The 21,345-nt window shown below is 42.1% G+C and overlaps 1 long non-coding RNA gene across 1 annotated transcript; it reads right to left on the minus strand.

The window, feature by feature from the left end:
* Nucleotides 1-1,064: 1,064 nt before the first annotated feature.
* LOC102022417 lies at nucleotides 1,065-21,326 on the minus strand. Its single transcript, XR_261497.2, has 4 exons — nucleotides 20,968-21,326; nucleotides 10,153-10,241; nucleotides 4,656-4,856; nucleotides 1,065-1,362 (listed from the first exon to the last, which is right to left on the minus strand). It is a non-coding gene; the product is annotated as an uncharacterized LOC102022417 (long non-coding RNA).
* Between the last annotated feature and the right edge of the window lie 19 nt (nucleotides 21,327-21,345).

The following is a 21,345-nucleotide window of genomic DNA, read 5'->3' on the forward strand; positions in this document are numbered from 1 at the left end:
GAGTTCAGTTCCCGGTACCGGAGAAAAACAAAAAAAAAAAAAAAAAAGAATGTCCTCCAATACACACTCAAGTTATTAACCTTGACTACCTGGCCCAGACCTCTGTACCACTTCTTCTAATCTACATGGTGTGAAGTTCCACGTATCCTTTGGAAAACCTTATACTCCTTACAGGAGGAAGGTTTGTCAGTGCACTGTATTTCCTTAAATTTATAATACTTCCCGGTCTGCAAGAAAGGAGAGATCAGCAGGGAATGGTGACTGTTGGTCTTTGACATTTGAAACCATGTTGAGTCAAATGCACATGCTTACCTGGATCACAAAGACAAACTTTAAATCTCAGAGAACCTCATCTCAACCTGGAGAAAGAGGATTAATTATCTACCTGTCTCATGATTTGTAAAACTGTCTTTCTTGTAGTATTCAAAGAACTTTCAATAACTTCCTCCTTTGCTCTCTTTATCACCCATTAGGAATAACCATACATTCTTTGGCAGGAATATCCACTTAACTACACAGATATTTACCTGTCATCTTGAGGATATCAAATAATTCAAATTTGTATCCAAGAGTCATCATAGACAGTATCTTAGAAATACCTGAAATTATTTTGTTGATGTAAATTCCAAAGCCATCTATCAGTCATGTTACCTGAGGAGAGGTGCTTCATCATATGGATAATCTAAAATATTGTATGTTTCTTAACCTAATGATGTACATAAAATGGAAGTGAGATGTGTTAAAATACGAAAATCTAATGTAATACAAAAAGAACACTAAAGCTCTATTCTAAAGCTCAAATGAAGCAATGGAACCACTGCATAATTGCAATGACTCTTTACTGTGACATGGATATTGCTAGGGATTGACGTGATCTTACCTCATCATTCAGAAAATTCTGTAACTTAGCCAAGTCCTATTTTCAGTTTTGTGATTCTTTGACTCTTTCCTGGAAGAGGGGTGTGTGTGTGTGTGTGTGTGTGTGTGTGTGTGTTTAATCCTTACATGAATGTACCATGTGAGAGAAATGGATGGTCATGTCAACTTTAAGAAGAAATCAATAATAAATTCATGGATTAATTTATTTTTAATTATATTCTCAAAGATAAGTGATGTAACTAAAACCAAAGATGTTTGGATTTTATCCAAGAGCTGAACTGACAATAACTTGGGAGCTCAGACTACTAAGATAAATCCAAACCAACCAAATGACTTTAGTATTACACTGTTCAACAAATCTCACAAATGAAGATTTGGATTCTTTTAAAGGATAAGAACATTGATTCTGAGCCATGGTTTTTAGTTGTTCTGTTTGTTCAGTAGTCATTCCAAGAACTGTTTGGGAATTCTCCATTTTAAGTCCTATGGAAAAAAATAGATATTCATTATCCAATACATATTTGATTATTGGGAAGGGGGTGGAAGCTTATATGGAGTCATGAAACCAAATCACACAGTTTCACATCAATTCACTTATGAAATTAAATCCAGGATACAGAAGCCACTGAGTCTGGAAAGAATCTTCTAGAAGATGAGAAGAGAATCTTCTAGAGAATCTTCTAGAAGTAAGAGGACTTTCTAGATAGGATGTCAGAAACTTGGTGCTGAGGCATAGTCGTGTTTATGGGAAAGAAAAGTCATACACACTCTTTGAAGATATATTTACTGCTTTAAGGTGGGGGGGTGGGTGACATGACAGAGCTAAAGCCAGAGAAAAGGAGGCTGAGGGTGTGAACAAAATTGTGCCCTGCATGGGATAGAAATAAGGAACATCTGCAGAATAATAGCAAATTCCTTCATGAACAGAACATACATAGCTTTAAACTCAATGCCAACTAGACCACATTGTTTTCAAAATGCTGTTTACTATTAATTTTTATTCTAAAATCAGTAAATTCAGAAACTGCTTCAAAGCAGAAAGGAAGGGAGGGAGAAAGGAGTGTGGCCTTCTTCTACAACCGCCATTTTAAATCTCAGTCACAGAGCTTTACCATTTCATTTCTACTGAGAGAATGAAATATAACTCCCAGGCCTGCTAGACATTCAATTTTGCCCATCCTTTAAACCAAATGAGTGTAATATTCATAAGTGCCATTTTTAAAACAACCAAATAGACTAAGTATCCTAGTTCCTTCTACTGCTAAAGGAAGTCAAAGGCAAACCTAAAAGGAAGTTGGAAATGGTTATGCACCCATCCAACTAGGATAAGAGAACTAACAGGCATCCAATTGGCCTACAAGCTTGGCTGATTTCAAAAAGAAAATCAGAGGCAAGAATGATGTTTATACTTAACATTTGAAATTAAAAGTGCGCTCTAAGAACAAAAGGATAAGGATAGGTAAATTTTTTAAAAATTAAATTTATCTTCTATCTAACCAAAGACATGAAAACAAACTGAAGGCCTACAACCCATCCCCACAGAACTAATGCCATGGAAGAATAGGCCCCTATTCCTACCGTAAGCAGGAAGCAGGGAGGAGTAGGAGGTGGAGAGAAATAGGAAGTAGCTCACGCAACAGCATCTAGAATGGCCATGGCTTTCATTCATCATTCTTCCTTGACTCTTTGTTACTCTCTCCCTCCTCCCTTCTTCTCTTTCTCCTCCATCTTTTTCTTCTTTTCAGGCTGTCCTCTGACACGGCATTGGACTACTGTGTTCTCTACTACCCACTACTGAAACTCAACAAGCATAATTCAACTACCTCTTCTGCTCTCAGGCTAAAAAAGAGGTTTACCTGGAAAGCAGGATTCCAGCAGTTTCAGGAAAGAGTGGTGAGAGATGCTATTTCAAGATCTGGTGTTCACCTCTCTGAGTCATTAGATGACTTTAGTCAGTGGAAGTGAACTATTTCTTGGTATCCCTTAAAATACCATGATTTATAATATCAACAGGAATTTGTATACATGCCCTTTAGTAAATCAAAACATGAAAACATGCCCGATGACTCAGTCCATTTGTGATTTTTTTTTTTACCTTTTTTTTTTTTCTGGTACCGGGAATTGAACTCACGACCTCGTGCTTGCCAGGCAGGCGCTGTGCCACTGAGCTAAATCCCCAGCCCCCCATTTGTGATTATAGCAATGGGTAGCTATTTTGCAGTGTAAAGGAAATACCAGTTATATTCTGAAAAAGTAAAAAATGCTGCTCTTGCTGCTTAGTTTAAGTCTTCTTCATTCTCACTGGAGAATCAGTTACCTGTATTTTAAACTCTCAGGTCTCACAAGTCAACAACTAATGCTACAGCAAAGTTCTTATGGGCTCATTGGGATCAGTACTAGTCTACCTACATTGAGGATGGGAGGAAACATGTGAACCATCAAGTTTTCTGAATATAATCCTGTCATTTCCTGTCAAGTAACCCAGTAGAAACAATAATGATGACAATGAAACAATAAAAAGTTGTTTGAGGGAATTGGTGCTGAGAATAGAAAGGTAACTGGGTGGCACCACCACATAACAAACCTGATGTTAACACTGCTCAGACCACTGACTTGAAAAAATATACTTGTCAAATAATCTCAAACTTTTTATACCCTTGCTATGTAACCAACAGTAAATATTCACCTATACAACTCTTTTGTGTGTTGTAGGTACATATTAGCGTTTGTTAAATTGAAAGAAAGTCATCCATACAACCTAGATCTTACCAAAATCTTCTCTAAAGGTAATATATAACTATATGAAATGTTCCTGAATGACATGAAAACTAACATGATTGTACCCTTCAGGGTCCAACTGGAGAAACAGAAACTACTCTGGGTATGTAAACAAGACAGAATTCAGTTCTTTGCATAGATGGTAGAAGCTGAACCAGGCATAATGGTACCACCCACACGTGGGCAAAAGCAGGCTATGGATGGAGGCTGGAGAGATAAAGAAAAGGCATAATGATGCAATTCAAGGGTCAAGGTCACAAGAGCCTGTAAGAACCATGGTAGTTCTGGGGGACTGGAGGTTGAACATCCTGCCCAAGGGAAAGAAGAGGGAGAAATATCTTGTTTTCTGCCTTTTTTTCTACTCTGACTCCTTCCAGTGCCTCTCCTTAGCCAAACCCTAAAGAAAGACAATTGACAAAGAGGCTTGGGAGACTCAGCCAATAAGGATAAACCTACCCTGACGTTGAGCAAGTCTAAGTGGCTGGGGAAGAAGGTACAGATCCAAGAGAAAATGACCCTGGCCTAGCTCACTGATACAGTGTTAGCTTCCTGACCATTAACACTGAGTGGTAAATAAATTCAGAAAAGAAAAAGGGAATGTTCCACCTGATATAATGTAAGGATTCAATGCACTTTTATGTGTCATATATATATATATTTACATCTATGCATTCATATCAAGATGACTTGGGACTGGGGATTTAGCTCAACAGCATAGTGCCTGCCTGGCAAGTGCAAGGTCATGAGTTCAATTCCTGGTACCAGAAGAAAAACAAAACAAAACAAAACATATCAAGATGACTCAAACTGTCATGGAGATCATATGCAAAATTGGGAATAAAGACATTTGAAATGGTGTCAAGGGATTTTGGAGTTACTTCCCCCTATTTCCTACGTAATCAAAGGGGTTATCTGTGCATATATGGGGCCTTGTTGGAATCACCATCCTGAATCCAAGGCAAAATTGGCACTCCACAGAAAGCATATTCCCCACCTACCTATTCTTCACAGGTTCTTTTAGCAGTTCTTACAGGCTTTGATGCCTGGACTGTGGCTAGATCACAACACTGAGGCAACTGGTAAGTGGGTGCCATGCCAGGGCTGACTTCACCACGACGATATCAGAGCTGGGTTGTGTGCTCGCTTCAACATGCTGATGCCAAGGCCAGCCTGTTCTTCCAACCTTCTCCATCTGTTACCTGAAATGATTGCCCAACATTAAGCAAAGGATGAAGGATTATTTAAAACCCTAGTAGACTAGTTTCTCAGAAACAGCTGCTCTGAGTAAGCACTTTAGAGCATGTGGCACAGTTGAGGCAAGATTTGAGTGGCAGACTGATTCTAGCTTCAAATCGGACTTCTTTTGCTTGCCAACTATATGGCACTAGGCATTTCAAGCCTGCCATCTGTACAGTGAGAAGAATGAGGCTATTATTAAGGATATGACACACACATCAGCTTAAGGAACTCTAGCATCCAGTGAGTGTTCAACAAATGACAGCCCCTGCAAGTACGGATGCCCAGCAAAGATTAATTCTGATCATAACGATGGTCCATGGAAGAGAGAGTTTTGCAAAGTGGAATTTCGGCCACTGAAATAAAGTTACAGCTTAAACAACAAAATCAGTTGCATATTTAATGAAGATGTTCTTTCTTTGCTTGAGACAAAACATTTCCAGTTTATTTATTTGGCAACTGACATGTGACCATGTTTCCTGTACTCTCAGATGAGGATCTTGACCCACGATGTCATCAGACCCTACAAAGGAACTTTCCAAAGTGGGTCCATAAATAGGTGGCACTAGCAGTGCTGTTACCTCTCCTCTCACTGGTACTGAGAAAAACTAATGTTAGATACTTTTCACTTTGAACATACAGAGTGTGCCTTACTGTGCCTTACTATCCGTAAATGAATTAAAGTGTTATTATTCCCTGTTGTAAAAATTTAAAGACCATTAATTTCAAATGAGGCAAATATTTACTAATATGGCATTTTCCTGTTCTTAAATCTAAATATTTGTCTTCCCTCCCATTCTTTTTCTTTAGCTTCTCTGCCCTTTTACAATCAATTCCTTCTCCCTTACAAACTGTCCTGCACAGGGCTGGCTCACCATAGGACAAGATGTATTTCCATCGACTGTTTAAAAATATGATTTATATTCAAGTAATTATTTTAAGGATTTGTTATTTCAAAGTTTGAGAAATCTTCACATGAGAAGAGCCCAAAAACTAGGCAACAGTTTTTCTTTCAGGGCGTATGTTGACATATTCAGCAAGTAACTTCCAAAACACTATGGGATGTTTGAGGTTATTTTTCTATCTAGACAATGTGTGTAGCTTGAAACTCATATTTGTGCAATGTGTTTTCTTAGATTGGCTTGCCAGGTGACCAGAATAAAAAGCAGGTTCTTAAAAATTACCTCCTCCAATGTCTATCTCCCCTAGTCAAGGGGCTTCAGTGCATTCCAACAGTATAGTTTTTGTTTTAACGCCCTGTGTGGCCTTGCTCAGTTTAGATTTGAACCCAGTTCAAAAAAGCACAAGTCCAGAAAAGGATTGTGCAAGAGTTCGATGTTTATGCTATGCTGTACGTTCTTAAGAATACTAGCCATGTAATCCATAAACATTAATTTAAGTTTTATGAGATTACCAATCAACTTTTCAGCAAATACTACAAATTTCAAGGCAAAAATGGAGAAAATACTAAATAAAGCAATGCTTTCCAAAGAGTTTATATAACAATGAGCACAAGTTCATTTATCAAATGAGTGATGCAGACATTCCTGAAGCGTCCGCTTTGGGCATCGCACTGTTGCTAGGCGCTTGGAAGAGCACAAAGTGAGCAAGACCTAACTGGCACTGCACACTACAGGCGCTGCTCCTCCTATGGCTTCGCTGTGTCTGATTTCAAGGTGAAAATCGGTTTACTGGACCATGAGAGAAATTGAGAAGTCAGGAGTCACTTTGGAGCTTTGTCATGAGAAACAAAGAGGAGAGTTGTTGTTCACCAAAGTGAGAAAGACTGAGGGCACTGAAAATGCAAGCTCATGTTTGAGATGCACAACATAGACAGTGACTACTAAAGCTCTACCTGGAATGTGGAGGCAGAGAAACAAGCCTAGGGTAGCAGCCTGCCTCCATCCCTGGAGCCATCTTCTGCGTTTCTGTGTTGTTCTGTATTGGTTTGTAGTGCTAGAAGTGAACATGTTATGCAAGTGCTCTTCCATTACCCATACTCTCAACCCCCACTTGTTTTTGAGACAAGGGCACCCAGGCTGGCCTTGAACTTGTGATGCTCCCGCATCCACCACCATGCCTGAGTCAATACTGTCAACTTCAATTTAAGAAATCCCTTTTAACCTGTCTTTTGTTCCCTATCATTACTCTCTCCTGATGTCCTAAAAGTCTTCACCCTGGTCAACTGCAACCTCATTTTAATCAGTACTTCTGCCTTTCTTCCATCCACAGTCCAAACAACTGTTACCAGATTAATCTCAAAATGCTAACCTCTGGTCACTCATCTGATCAGAAAAATCCACAAGCATTCAAATTTCCTTGACAGATTCCAATGTCCCCAAAAGTAAGTACAGACAGTGCCCAGAGCAGATTGTGTGGCCCACATGCCAAAGGGTGTCCCTGTATAGATCTGGGCAAAGCCCTGGATTCTGTATTTATGAAACAACTCAGAGCTCATGTCTGAGATGTACTGAGGTTGAGGGTAGGGATCTCTTGCCTTAGCTGACCTGAGGGGCTCTGTGCAGGATTAGAGGGTCTCATGCTCTTAAAGAGCAGGGCAGCACCAGAAGATCAGCAATGCTCGGAAGATCAGCAGTGACAGAGTCAGTACACAAAATCACATGCTTTTTGTTTTTAAAGCTGGCTGTGGCTCACCACTAAGCGAGTAAGGTAAACGACTCATCTTCTCTGTGGTTAAATTAGCCAATATGTGTATGATGCTGGAAGTCCAACTCTTCAGTTAATAATTCCTGATCTTAACTCCTTCCACAGGCTAAGAACCTAAAGTCTCAGTAGGTTTAATGAATGCTCATAGGACATTGAATTAGGCCATGGGAAGGAAGGCTGGGGTCCAAGTCCTGGCTGTTTTCAGCACCTATGCCAGCTTCTGCAAGAAGCCCCAGGTTGGAACTTTTAGATTTCTGTGGAAATGCATTGAAAAGTTGGCCTTACTTTTTCAACCCTCTCCTCAGTTCTCTCCTTAATTCACTCTAATCAGGTTTTACCTCATTATTTTATTTATCGTTTTCTAGTCACTAAGGAACAAAATCTTGTTCTACCAAACAGTAACTTCTCCATCCTCATCTCAATTGATCTTTCAGCAACACTGGACATGACAAATCACTTCCTTCTTTTAAAAGTGCTTTTTGATACTTTCATTCTCAGACATGATCTCCATATCTATAAAATTACTTGGTGTACACATTAGTTTTGCCACTGCTTACACACAAAGTCAACACCCACAATTTAAAGAAGAACGGTTTGATATAGCTCATGGCTTCAGCAGGCCCAGTATCAGATGCAGAGGCTCCAAGCAGGCACAGCATGGAGGAGGCATGTGAAGGAGCAGGGTGCTGAGCTCACAGAGGCTGGGAGTAGAGCAGGGAGCAGCACCAGAGAGGAAATGGGAGGAATCTGAGGCCAAAGCCCCAGGACAGACCCACACACACCCAGAAGCATGCTCTGCTAATCACTGGGCATTTCTTCACCCAATAAAATTGATATGTCGGGATTAATGGCACACTTGTTCAAAGAACATCTCAAACATAATCTTCCCAAGAGACATCTAATTTTCCTCCACTAAAACTTTGGTCAGTTTGAATTGGAGAAGTCAAAATACAGCATTGAATACCTCAAAGTCAGTGGAACAGGGAAGTAGCTTCTGTCCATCAACATCATGTTTTACCATTGATTAGATATGGCAGGAGCTGATTTGGCATAAACAGCACTGTGAAAGATTTTAATATATAGCAGCTCTATGACTCATTTTCAAAGTTGAAATTCCCATTACACTTGTATTATGTCTAAGACACCTCTCTACATATAATGTAAGACAGGTATTTTATTCAGAAGTAGTATATTGAAATTGATCTGATGTCCAAAGAAAAGCTGGGCTTTCAGGAGAGAAATGATGCCAGAGCCTGATCTTGTCCTATTATCTGCTGACTTGCAATTAATATGAAGATACAGCGACAATTTCATGGGGTTACTATCTAAGACAGAAACTGGCCTCGTGGGAAATGAAACAAAACCACAGACAGGAAGTGGGCACCTCTTTCCTTCCTTCAGGGAAGTACCCAGTTGCCAGTTGCTTCACTCTTAACTTTTGGGGTCCACAGAGTCCTCCTCAGCTGTTGCTCTCTCCAGCCAAGCTTGCTGTGTTGGCATACAGCCCACCCTTTCAGCCAGTGCCAAATCCATGCCACACTCATTTCAGTTGCTTGGTTTGGATCCCAAAAGGGAGGAATCAGACTGGATGCCAGGCACTGGTGACCAGTTAACCTCAAGTCAGATGCCATCCTGGGGCCAGAAGACTGGGACTGAGTTTTTCAGACTTGAATGTCTGGACTCATAAGGGTCCTGAGGCCGGGCATTTCTCAGTGAAAGGGACTATTTTATAGTAAATTTCAACCTACTGTGGATTGTATGATTGCAAACAGCGAAGAAGAACGTTCTCTTCCTGATAAATACTCCCTAAGAATAAGGCTTACCTATCATGATTAAAGACAAACGACAGGAATAGGCATAAATGCGCTGAGGTAAGGAAGGAGACAGAAATGAACCGGAAAAGTGGGAATTGATGGAAGAGAGCAGAATTGACCAAGGGAAATGTCTGCCTGAGCAAGCATGCATATGCGAGACTGTAGATTAGTCAAGGAGGAATGACTCAGTTTTTATAGAAACAAAAATTTAAAAGGACAAAAAAAGGAAAATATTGGTTGGACTGCAGCCAGTTTCTCAGCCCCAGACATCTGGAGCTGAGACAGGGGAAGGTGAGGAGCCGTCCCTGCGGCAGCTCCTGCCCGCTGCTGGGCTGGTTACCGGGGATATTTACATTAAATTAACGTGGCTGGCTAGGGCTGTGTTCAGCACTTGGATATGCGGTTAAATAATCAGTGTGGTTTGGCTGCTGGTTGCTTTGCTGTGGTTAAATAATTGGTGTTGTCTTGGTTGCGAGCTACTTTAAAATGTATATGTGCACTTGTTTCTCTCTCCCTGTTTCTTCCTCAGGAGCAATTCTGACAAGCCCAAGGCAGAACGGTGGCTGACCAGCTTTTAAAGGAGCACTCCCCCATTCTGTATGCTTCCCCTGCATGCTTCTCCAAGCTTGAGATTCTCAGAGACTTTTCTTCCCCATACCTCGAAGGTCTTAGAAAAAATTCAGTTCTCTCCTTTTGCTTATGGAGTACAGATAAGGCTGCAGTTTCCAGAAATAAGCTCCACTTTTATAACAAGGATTCCCTTACTTCTGAGACTCACCAGGAGAACAGGGAAAAAAATGATTTGGCCCATCGGATGAAATGACCCTCCATGCAGGTGTTTTTCCCTTGTAGCATTCTTCGCTGGACCTGTTGAAGCCAGAAACAGTTCCTGAAGCACTCATATATGCTCAAGACTTGTTCAATGAATGAAAGATAGTAGCAATACAATTCATAATTCAATAAAGATGTAGCTCCTACTGCAAAACATTGCTTCATTCTATCACATCATTGATCTGTTTAGTAGTCATCACACTGCCAAACTGCTTTGCCCTGGGCCCTAGGAAACCTCTGCTTTCCAGATGGCTCTGTCTCTCCCCATAGCCCCAAAGTCACCTCTAACCCTAGATAGAAGAGGACCAGGGCAAGTAGCCCCTCTCCTAACAAACTGATGGGACACTGGGGTGGTGGACTGCTCAGGTCTGGGGACAAGCCACCTCCAGACAGCGACAACATTACCAGTTGTGGATGCAGAAAAGTCATGTGAAGACTAAGTTTTTGACAGTTGCTTAGAAAACACAAGATCCCCAGGTTCCATAAGAGAACCCAAGGCTCCAAATCTGAAGTTGGATACAGAGAGGAAACACATTTCAGAGTGAGAAGCGGTGAGTTTCAGATCTGGCCATCAATGATGGGATAATTTCACCCCTAACAGAAGTCCAGAAGGTACCATTCTTCTCATTCAGTGGTTAACACACAATGTTTGGAAAAAAAATTTTTCTGAAGTATCTCCCATAGAGAATCCTAAGATTTTAAAGGTAATTTGGAAGGATTTATCAGAATTAATTAATTTGTCATTTTAGTAAGAAATGCGATTTGCCTTTTTTTAAAAAAATGAAAAGTATTTTTTAGTCAGTGGTACATACTTGTAATCCCAGCACTCTGGGAGGTTGAGGCAGGTGGGTTGCATGTTCAACCCCAGCCCAAGTGATTTAGCGACTTAGCAAGACCCTGTCGCAAAGTAAAAATAGAAAAAATTGGCTGAAGATGTAGCTCACTGGGAATGTTTTCTCGGGTATTTTGTCATGGAAAGCTAACTCATTTATAAAATATAAAAACGGAATACTGTGCATTCACCGAGAAAGATAAGCAAGTCATACGTCATCTCTTTATAAAGTGACACAAGTCAGTGTCCAAAATATACTGTCAAATATATGGTTGTTTTGTAGAGACACTTATATTTGTATATGTACACAAGACCTCTGAAAATGAAGGCAGTAACTGGTAACAGTGCTGAAGATGTCGGAGGCTGAGTGCAAAAATGACTGGAGCTTTCTGAAAACATACACTTTTGAAGCCTTCTGCATTCTGTACTATATTCATTTCCTATTTTAAATAAATTTAAATTGTTTAAACAAACCAGAAGCCAAAAAGGAATGTGTTCATGGCTTTGGCAATGAAATATATGACTATGGATGAGGTAAAAGCATATGCGACAAAGTCACCTATCACAAATTTCCCTGATCAAAACTGCAGTGTGACAGAAGGCTTGACTCAAGGTGGGTCCTCCCCAAATACTTCTGGGACAGAAACTGAATTCAAAATATGATCATGTCAACATGTGTAGTTAATCACTTGGGGAGATGAGTACCACAGAGAGAACAATTTTTGGTTTCAAACAGCATGTCTGGACTTACCTTATTTTTTAATGGGCAAAAAAGGATATTAAAAATGAAAATTTTAAGGGATAATGCTCTAAAGTCAAAGACGGGAAGGTACAGAGTATTCCAACATAACCCCATAGCCCTCCCCATTTCCTTTATTTTTATTTTATATTAGATTCATAAGGTGCATTTGTTACAATTTTTTGTTCATTTGCTTTTTGAGACAGGGTTTCACTATGTAGGTCAGGCTGGCCTGGAACTCACGGTGATCCTCCTGCCTCTGCCTCCCAAGTGTTAGGATTACAGGTGTGCGTCACCACCCCCTGTTGTATTTGTTACAATTATTGTACCAATATGGATATATTATTATTGACTACAGTCCACAATTTACATTATATTAACTGTTGTGCTGTACAGCCTATGGGTTTTCTGTTTTAACCTAGAAAAGACCTTAAATGGAATCTTTTCATTCGTAAGTTCATCTTCTAGGAACATGTAGTAGGGATTCTGTTTATTGGATTAAATTGAACCAAGTTCAGTGAAAAATGAGCAGGAAAGTACAAAGGCAGATTAAAAAGTAAGAGTGTGAACTCTCCAATTATGCGTTTGATAAAGTCCTGGGATACACATTTCACTAGAAAGAATTAGATGGTTTATAATCTTTATCAATCAAAAAGATCATAGTTTTTTCTCTAGACATCTCATGACATAAATTTTCAGCATTAAAGATATGTTATTCTAATGTTTCCCTCAATTTGTTTAAGATGCATTAACTAGACACAAATTTCATACCAGCTTGTCCATAGATTTTGTTGTTGTTGATAACTACCATTAAGCCTGTTGTCTTTATTTTGCTCTTTGCAAGAGAAAAGGCAGACTTTTAAGATAGTTGTTCTCTTACAAAGAAAAAATTTACCCAGATTTATGAAATAGTAATTTAAAACTTTCATCTTAATTCTAGTAGTGAGAATACAGATTTGGAAACAAGATTGGGGATTGCTTTGAAATATTCTACCATGCTCATTATAGAACTGGTATAAGTATTGGAGAGTTTGGGAATGATATCCACATAATTTTCTCTTGGAAAAATTGCTTCATAGAAAATTAGGTGGCTAAGGGCTGGGGATTTAGCTCAGCGGCAAAAGCGCCTGCCTGGCAAGCGTAAGGTCATGAGTTCGGTTCCCGGTACCGGAGAAAAACCAAAAAAAAAAAAAAAAAAAAAAAAAAAAAAAAAAAAAAATTAGGTGGCTAACTACAAGCCACTGAAAATGGGTGTATGTGGTGCCTGAAACCTTCTATGGCAAACTCACTGTGGGACTTAAATCTCCTGTTCACTAATATCTCTTTTTCAGAAAATGTGGAAGTCAAGTTTCCTGTAAATTGGGTCACCCACTGATTTTGTGGAGATTTCCTTTTGTAATAGGATGTTGAAAGCCAGTGGCGAGCCTCATCTCCTCAGTTCCAAAGCAGCGTGTGTGTGTAGGGTCTGCTCCTCAGACAGGAGGGAGCTGAGCAGCTGTCTTGTGCACTCCCTTGTGTTGGTGACAGTAAGACGGTGCTGTTGTATTGTATCCAGCATTATTAATAACATTCTCTGAAAAATTAAAACTTTATTACATTTCTTGAATCTTCACACAGGGCTGAATCCTGAAGGTTCTGCTGCCTAACAACTTACATATCTCTAAAACCAGACAAAGTAACTGGTACCTCCACTTCTCTTTTCAAGTATGCATAGGGCAGTGCTTACAATGCTTCTCAAGTTGTCTCTGGCTAAAGACTAGATTATCTTTTCCATCTATCACAGATACTTCTGTAAAATAAATGAAGAAATTACTGGAAAGATACAATGATACTTAAGGAAGGGAAGCCCCAAGGTTTATCATTAGGTTGATGTTGCTCTTTAAAAATAACCAAGTGCTTCCCGTCACATCTGCATGTATCCGATCAGGGATGGCTGAACAGCAGTGCACAGCCTTCACTTGAGTGAATCTGTGTAGCCCAACTGTCGGCACTGTTTGCTCTCTGGGTGAGAACAAGGTTTGTGCACATAGAGAGGAAGGTATTGCGGTTACACGTGTTACCCAGGAGTGAAGTGTCTAAAGAGGAACTCTCTCTCCCAAAAAGCAGGAGTCTGCTAGAGACGAACATGCCAAAGGCCCCAAATAAATAGATGAAGGTCAGAATGAAGGTGCGGAGATGGATGAGTATGTATGCTTGTCTGCGTATATGCACACACGTGTATGCCTAGATATGCCTAGATATGTGAATGTAACAGTGTACACATGTAAGTACATGCATATGTATATGAATGTATGCTCTCCATCTGAGTGTATGTATATGTCTACATGTGTGTTTGTGCTTGGGAGTACAAGCAGGAATAAATGGGCTTGAGTATTTGAAATTGGCCTTCTAAATATGATGTTTCATAATGACCTAGGACTTTTTCTTGAAGAGTAACTGCAAACCATTAAGTGGAACAGTGCTTTGGTCAGACACATTTAACAGCAGCATTGAAGAGAATTTCAAGTAATAATTCCAAAATACCACTGGAAGCTGCAAAACTTCCTCAAGTGTCCCCTATATAGGAAGTGTATATGTTGAAATGAGGAAAAAAATAGGACAATATAGTCAATTCTTTAAATATACAAATTAATTCACTATAGAGGCTTTTGTTCTCTAGTTATTCTTTCCCTACCTTAGAAGCGTCACATTTCCTTAACAGAACACTAAAGTCAATAGGTAATAGTAAGAGGTTTTTAAAAATTTTATTTGGTGCTTACTTGTTACTACTTATAAAATAAAAAGATAGCAGCTTTTTTCAAAGATAACTCTAACTTTTAAAAAATGAACTAGTCTATGAGACCTGAAAGTTCAGAACCATAGGAAGATGATTTAAACAGGGATATACCTTTGTATTTTGTTATGGTTTATATCTAGATGCCCCCTCCAAAGCCACATGTGCTCACAGGAGGGGCTTTCAGGGGGGTGACTGGATCATGGGGCATGATATTCATAGATTACTCCAGGAATGAGTTCATATCAAAATGTGATGTTGGGAGGTAAAGCCTGGTTAGAGGAGGTGGTCACTGTGGTGTGGCCTGGAAGGGCCCTAACTCCTTTCCTCCTCTCTGATCTCTCTCTGCTTCCTGCCTGCCATACCATGGACTTTTTCTCCTTTCCAGTGTCCCTCTGCCATGCTGGACTGCTTTGGAGCCAGAAACTATCGACTGAAACCTCTTCAAACTGTGAGCCAAAATAAACCCTTCCTCCTATAGTTGTGGGTGTCTGGTATTGTGTTGCAGCAATGAGAAAGTAACTAAACAGATGTTTTTACCAGAAAATATACATTCCTTGGTCCATGGGGAAAAATTCAAGCATAATTAGAGTTAGTACAAGTATACATATTTTGAAAAACTCCCAAGTGCTTCTGAGATGCGTCCTCCTTTAGGATATCTGGTTTGGAGGAAGAGTTGGAAAACATCTAGTATTCAGCAATGATAAAAACTTCAAAGAAACCAGGAAAGTAAGAAAACAGGAAGTGTGAATGTGAAAGACATTTTCTTAGAATGAATAGAACTCAAGGACATGGAGATGACCCTTGTGATGTTTAGGAGAAGGCTCAAGATCTTCAGTTGGGGAAATGACCCAACTTTGCTGTGCGTGAATAGGAGTTCCTTACATGTGGAGTTGCCAACCTTCAACTCTGTCCCCAAGAATTAATTTCTCTAAGGAAAGCAAGAGACAAACAATAAGACTTTGGGGAAGAAAGAGGTATATAGAATTCTATAATTCTATAGTAGAAATGGCATGGATTCTACTGAGTATCTGCTTCAAACTAAAATATTAATATTTTATGGTCCTACAAAAATGAATAAACAAAACAAGGGTGTGGATGCTTGTGACATAAGACAAACTAAGTGTTAAGAGTTCCAGATAGTCCCAAACAGCCAGCTGCCATACTGCTAAGTCCCTGGAGGTCAGGAACCTGCCTCCTCCTACTTCATGTCTGCCATACTGCTGAGCTTCAGGAGGTAACTAGCATTCATCATCTGAATCTTTCATTATTCCACAGAATCACTCAACCCTTCTGAAAACAGTTTCTCATATATTAAAACCTCAGAACTATTTCATATTCTTCAACTTCTCATGTAGCATTAAATACCTCCCTAGCCAGAATATTTCAGTTGCCCAGGTAACAATTATTGTTCCAGTTCTGGTTGCTTCTGTGTCTTAGAAGTGGCTGGTCACTGTGATGCACAGCTGGTCACTATGATGCATACTGTAAGAACCAAAACAGCCAAGTACTCTGCCTTTGTATTCCCCCTTGCAGACCCCATAAAAAACTCCCTCTCTGGGCCTTTAAGGCCTTACATTCTGAGGAACAGTTGATTCCCTGTCAGTGCTCACCCAACATTAAATAAATCTGCCTCCAAATCTTGGGTGTCGTTTAGGTGTTTCTGTTGCCATAGCATCTGGTATGTCAGCCAGGAAGACTAGCCATGCTGACCCTGGTCACCAGTCCTGGCCCTCAAGGACAGAAAAAGGACCTCTCCAGGTCCTGATGGAAAGGCGTGCCCTTGAGATTTCTTGAGTCCCTTCAGAGGTCCCCTTGGAGGACAATTCTTGGCTCCCCACTCAATTAGTTCACATCGGACCCCAAGGGAGGAAGACACAATTTGTCTGCCTGCCTGCCTGCCTGATTCAGGTAAGACGCCCGAGGGTACTCCAGTAGGTCTGTCTGTGAGTCCCGCTCAGCTCGAGCAGGAGAGTCTGATCACCTTTTGTTAGTCAGGACCACCCTTGAGAGAAGGGGGCTGGAATGTTTTAACCTCTGAGTGCTTGTTGAATGAATGAGTGAATGGAACAGACAGTGTAGGCTGTTCTATCTGTGCACCAAGACAGGGAAACACTGGTCATGGTGACTGACTGGGCCCTCACCTGCAGTTCTGTGGTAATTGACGTATGGCATAATAGAGGCCTCACATCCTCCTTAGCTAAGTCATGCCTAAATCCCTCTGAGGGCCATGGCCAGGCAGGCACCTGAATGGTTTCTCTCTCTCTCTCTCTCTCTCTGAGGGGCACCCACCCTTTGTCTGTTGCACCATTGTTCAAGGGTACACAACACACACATAGAAAGTCAGAGATGGAAACTAATCAGTCGAAACCCATAGTCCCTGACTGCAGGATAAAGGGCTTTTCTGAGATTATGGAATTAAAAGTGAAACCAAGCCACTCCCTACACCTCAAAGAAAGAAAAAAAAAAAAACAGGAAAAAAGAGGTCCATTCTTCCTGAGAATTTCGCCTTGCTCCCCCCGTTGGCTGCCACAGCTGCTGCCAACACCTATGGCTTCACTCCCTGCTCCCGACTCATTTACTGCCAGCCAACTGAACCAGTTCCAGCTAGCCATTGCCTGCATTCGGCCACAGAGGCCCTCCCTCAGGAGCCTTTCACTTCTATCCTGGTCAGATGGTATCATCTAATGTCCACTTGAGATGACTATCAGCAATGCCTTATGCATTCCACATTTTGACTGCATAAAAATTGGACTGTCAGCCCTGTCAAATGAGTTGCCATGGCCTTTCTCAAAGGCTGCCCTGCCTAGAAAACTAAAATCAGTCAAGTGCTTCTCAAAGACCTCAAAGAGGGGAAACAAAAAGCCCATCAATATGTTAAAAGTTACCACTGTTACCCAGAAGCCTGATATAAGCACTATGGACACTAAAAAATAAATGCCCATTCAGATTAAAAGATAAGAATTCTCCAAAGCTTCAACCTGGATCAAATGACAACCCTTTCACTGATCTGATGGGCTCTGACTAAGCCAAACCAGGCTCCTTTCTTCAGCTGGGCTACCAGGAGCCCACAGTAATATCATCCGGGCAACTAGGACTCTTGTCTCTTGCCCCTTCTGCCAGGCACAAACTTGCAAACTAGGAGGACATCTCCTGTGTAAGCCAGTCCCCATACCACTTCTGGGAAGAACCCCCTTTTCAAGTTAGAAGCAATAGTCTACTTTGCCAAGCTAGACAGCCTCCCTCTCATTTAACTCTGCCCTTTCAACTTTGACTGTTCCCCATGAGGAAGACGATGCCGGCAGCAGCCTGAGACAGATAATGACAATCCTGAAATTCTGAAAACTCTCCTCCCAGATGAATGAGCCAAAGAATTGCCTCTAGGCCTGCCCATCAACCATGCCACCTCACTGTAACCCCCACTGATGTCAGATGTCACGAGAAGCACAAACAGGCATCCAGCCGTACATCACTTTGGGATCCTGATAGACTGTTAATCATCTTGGAGCACTCCTCTCTTCCTGAAAGAAAGCCCAATGGGATTACCAGCCAGTACAGGATCTTCATGCTGTCCCTTTCTGGACTTTTACCTCCAGATGCCACCTGGTTTACATGTCTAGATTTAAAGGATGCCTTCCTCTGCTTGCAGGTTTTCTTTCCTTTTCTGTAATACAAATGATTTGGACCAATTGAGTTAGCTGACTTAGAAAACAACAAAGAAGTTCTGATGCTTCATCTGACTACAATTGACCATCAACTGTATGTAAACAAAGCCAACTACAGTGAAGCCAACTACTGGTGAAGCCAACTACTGCTGAAGCCAACTACAGTAGTTCATGGCATACTTTACCTAAGCAACTGGATAAATAGAAAGCACTGTTCAACTACCATTGCATAATCAACCAACTCAAGACTTACTGGCTCAAAACAACATTCTTTGTTATTCTTCATGATTCTTTGGAATAAACTTTGCTGCTCTTGCTCATGGCAAAGTCAAAACTAAGAAGAGATGAGTGAAGAGTCTAGAGCATGACATTTAAGGAGGTACTTATGTGGGTACCCCTGTAGCACAGGACCTAGGAGAGTACAAGTGCCTCCTTCAGCTTTGCACCTTGATGCTTCCCTTGTCAGCCCTTATCCTGACCCTCAGTTGGAGTTTTTATCAAGTGTTCTCAAGAGATGGCAGCTGAACTAGAGTCATCGGAAGGCTTGGTTGGACTGGATATCCAAGATAGTTCCATACCTTCTTCATTCATAAGGCTGAAGCAACTGGGAGCTGTTCTCTAAATGGAATGCTTACACCTGCTCAAGGTATGGAAGCCTCAAGAAGGTCAGACTGAAGGGCTCATACTAAGCCAGACTGTGCTCCATTCTTCAGCTGGGCCACTGGGAGCCCATAATACCATCACCAAGGCAACTAGATTTAAAGGATGCTTACATGGGACCAGCTTTTCCAAAAAGCACTGCAAGAGGTCCCAGTACTGACTGGAAGGTATTGAATGATCTAGCAATGAAGCCTCCAGAACGTCACTGGCTTTTACCAGATCTTACTGGCCAGTCACTAAGGCCTGCCCAAGATCCAGGGAAGAGGACTGGCATATTCGTCTTTGTCTAAGTAGCACTGATATAAATAGGGGAGAAAATTGATGGGGACCAATTTTGGAGAGTGTCTGACACAGAAACCAACAGGTGTGGGGTGAAAAAACTAGAAGGGCTCTTAGAGTAGGCTGAACTTAGCGGTTTTTTTTAACCACTAAATGAATACATACAAATGTAAGTCTGAAAAAGATTAAAGTTGAAAATGTCCGAGTAGGTGTTATAATTAAAGCCAAGGCACTGTATGAACTCACTGAAGGAGAAAAGTTAGGAAAGGGGCTGCCAGAGAGTAAAAGAAGAACAGGGGAGTGTCAATTTCCAGAAGCCAAATGGTATTCTAAAAATATTTTGAAGAAAATGATCAGTCACATGGAATGCTGCTGAAAGTTAAATAAGATGGTGACTGAAGAGCAGCAATTGGGTACAGCCAGATTTTGACCAAAATGGCCCTTGGTTACCTTAAGGAAATAGGTAGATGAAATGAGAACAATAAATGGAACAGAAAACAGAAAGACAGAATAAAGTAGAGTTTTCATAGAAATGGGATAGTTACCAAGTGAGAATTGTGGCCTAGAAGTTTTCTGGTTTTGGGGTTTTTTTTGTATGTAAAATGAAGAAGAAGAAGGAGGAGGAAGAGGAGAAGGAGAAGAAGAAGAAGGAGAAGGAGAAGGAGAAGAAGGAGAAGCAGCAGCAGCCACCTATGGTGAGTGGGTGGGAATAACCCAGCCTCCCTCAGCCCAACAGGCCCTCTGGCCTTCAAGGCTAAGGCCAACAAGAAGCACAGAGCTCCCCAGAGCAGGCAGGGCTCTGGGGCTCCCTGACATCCACTGAGAGCTGTGTCAGGGCCAAGGTGGCCTAAGTTTCACAGATAAATAAATAAAAACCATGTTCACCTGGGGAGTACGGTTCTCTACCTATGGTGCCTGACAAACAGCAGCGCAGTACCTGACCACTTGTTAGAAATGCAGATGCCCAGGTTTTTATCCAATCGTAGACCCCAGGGGCCAGCAATCTGGATCTCAGCAAGGGCTCCAGATGTTCTATACTGGCTGTTTTGAGATCTACTGGGCTGAAGGCACTCAGTCAACATGGACTCGACGAGTGATCACTACGCTTCTTCCTTGGCTCCTCGTGAGTAAAGTGACCACTCCAACCTTGCACTTTACAGGTGAAGGACCCTAGCCTTCCTGTGTGACAGAGCTCCCAAACCTTCCTGGCAGGATGGAGATGACAACTCCAGACCACCCACCCCCCACCTCCACCAAATTAAGTTACAGGCTTCTTATTAAATCTTAAGTGTAGACTGATACTGTTTGTGTTTTGCCACTCAGGTCAGGGCAAGACCGTGCCCTCCCCAGGCCAGGCCGTGTGGGGTGGGCCGGCAGAGTCCTCTGGGCACTTCTGCCGCCGGGCACCCGGCCTGGACTGGGGAGCATGGCTCCCTCCGCCTTAGGGAGGAGACTCCTCGGCCTCGGTTTTGTGACAGATGGAGTTGATAGTCTTTCCACGGAAAGAGGAGGGAAAAGAGCGCCAGTTTTTGACAGGCTGTTCCGTGCCGCAGTTAAGGTCGCGTCTACTGGCGAGGCCGCCCCTACTCCTCGCGCCTGGCGGAGGCAGCTGGGATGCCGGCTCCAGGGGTCTCCTTCCCCTCTGCGCCTGCGGCCACGGGGTGCTGCCCCACGCTGCCCCCAGGTGAGTGCCACTGGTGTTTTTCATCCCTGTGTTATGAAGCGTATTGCCAGGAAAGAGATTTGCAGGCGACGCCGGCCGTGGGTGAAGGAGGGGGGGCGTGTGCGCGTGCGCGCGTGTGTAAGGGTCTCACCGCTCTGAGGCTGGAACGTGTGCTGCTGCTCCTCACGGCTCCCGTGTGCCAAGTTCTTCCCTTCCCCCGGCGCTCGCTAGCCTGCAGTGATGATCAAACCCGGAAAATGAACAGACTTCTGGCTCCCGTCGAAGTAACGGACTGGGGAGATCCAGGAGAACGAATAACACTCCGTCGCCTAAAAAACACAGAGTAAAAAGAGCGGAACAGAGAGGCCAGCGGATGCCGGACTGAACAGCTGCGGCGGCGCTGCGCTGGGCCGGCAGCGCGCCCTTAAGAGTGGGCGGAGCCGCCCTCCGGGCCGCGCACCGCCCCGCCCCCTCCGCGCGCTGAAAAAAGTTTCAACAACAGCGAACCGGGCCAATCGCTGCCCGGAGC

The sequence above is a fragment of the Chinchilla lanigera genome, unplaced genomic scaffold, assembly GCF_000276665.1.
Source record: "Chinchilla lanigera isolate Chin_1 unplaced genomic scaffold, ChiLan1.0 scaffold00031, whole genome shotgun sequence".
NCBI classification, from domain to species: Eukaryota; Metazoa; Chordata; class Mammalia; order Rodentia; family Chinchillidae; genus Chinchilla; species Chinchilla lanigera.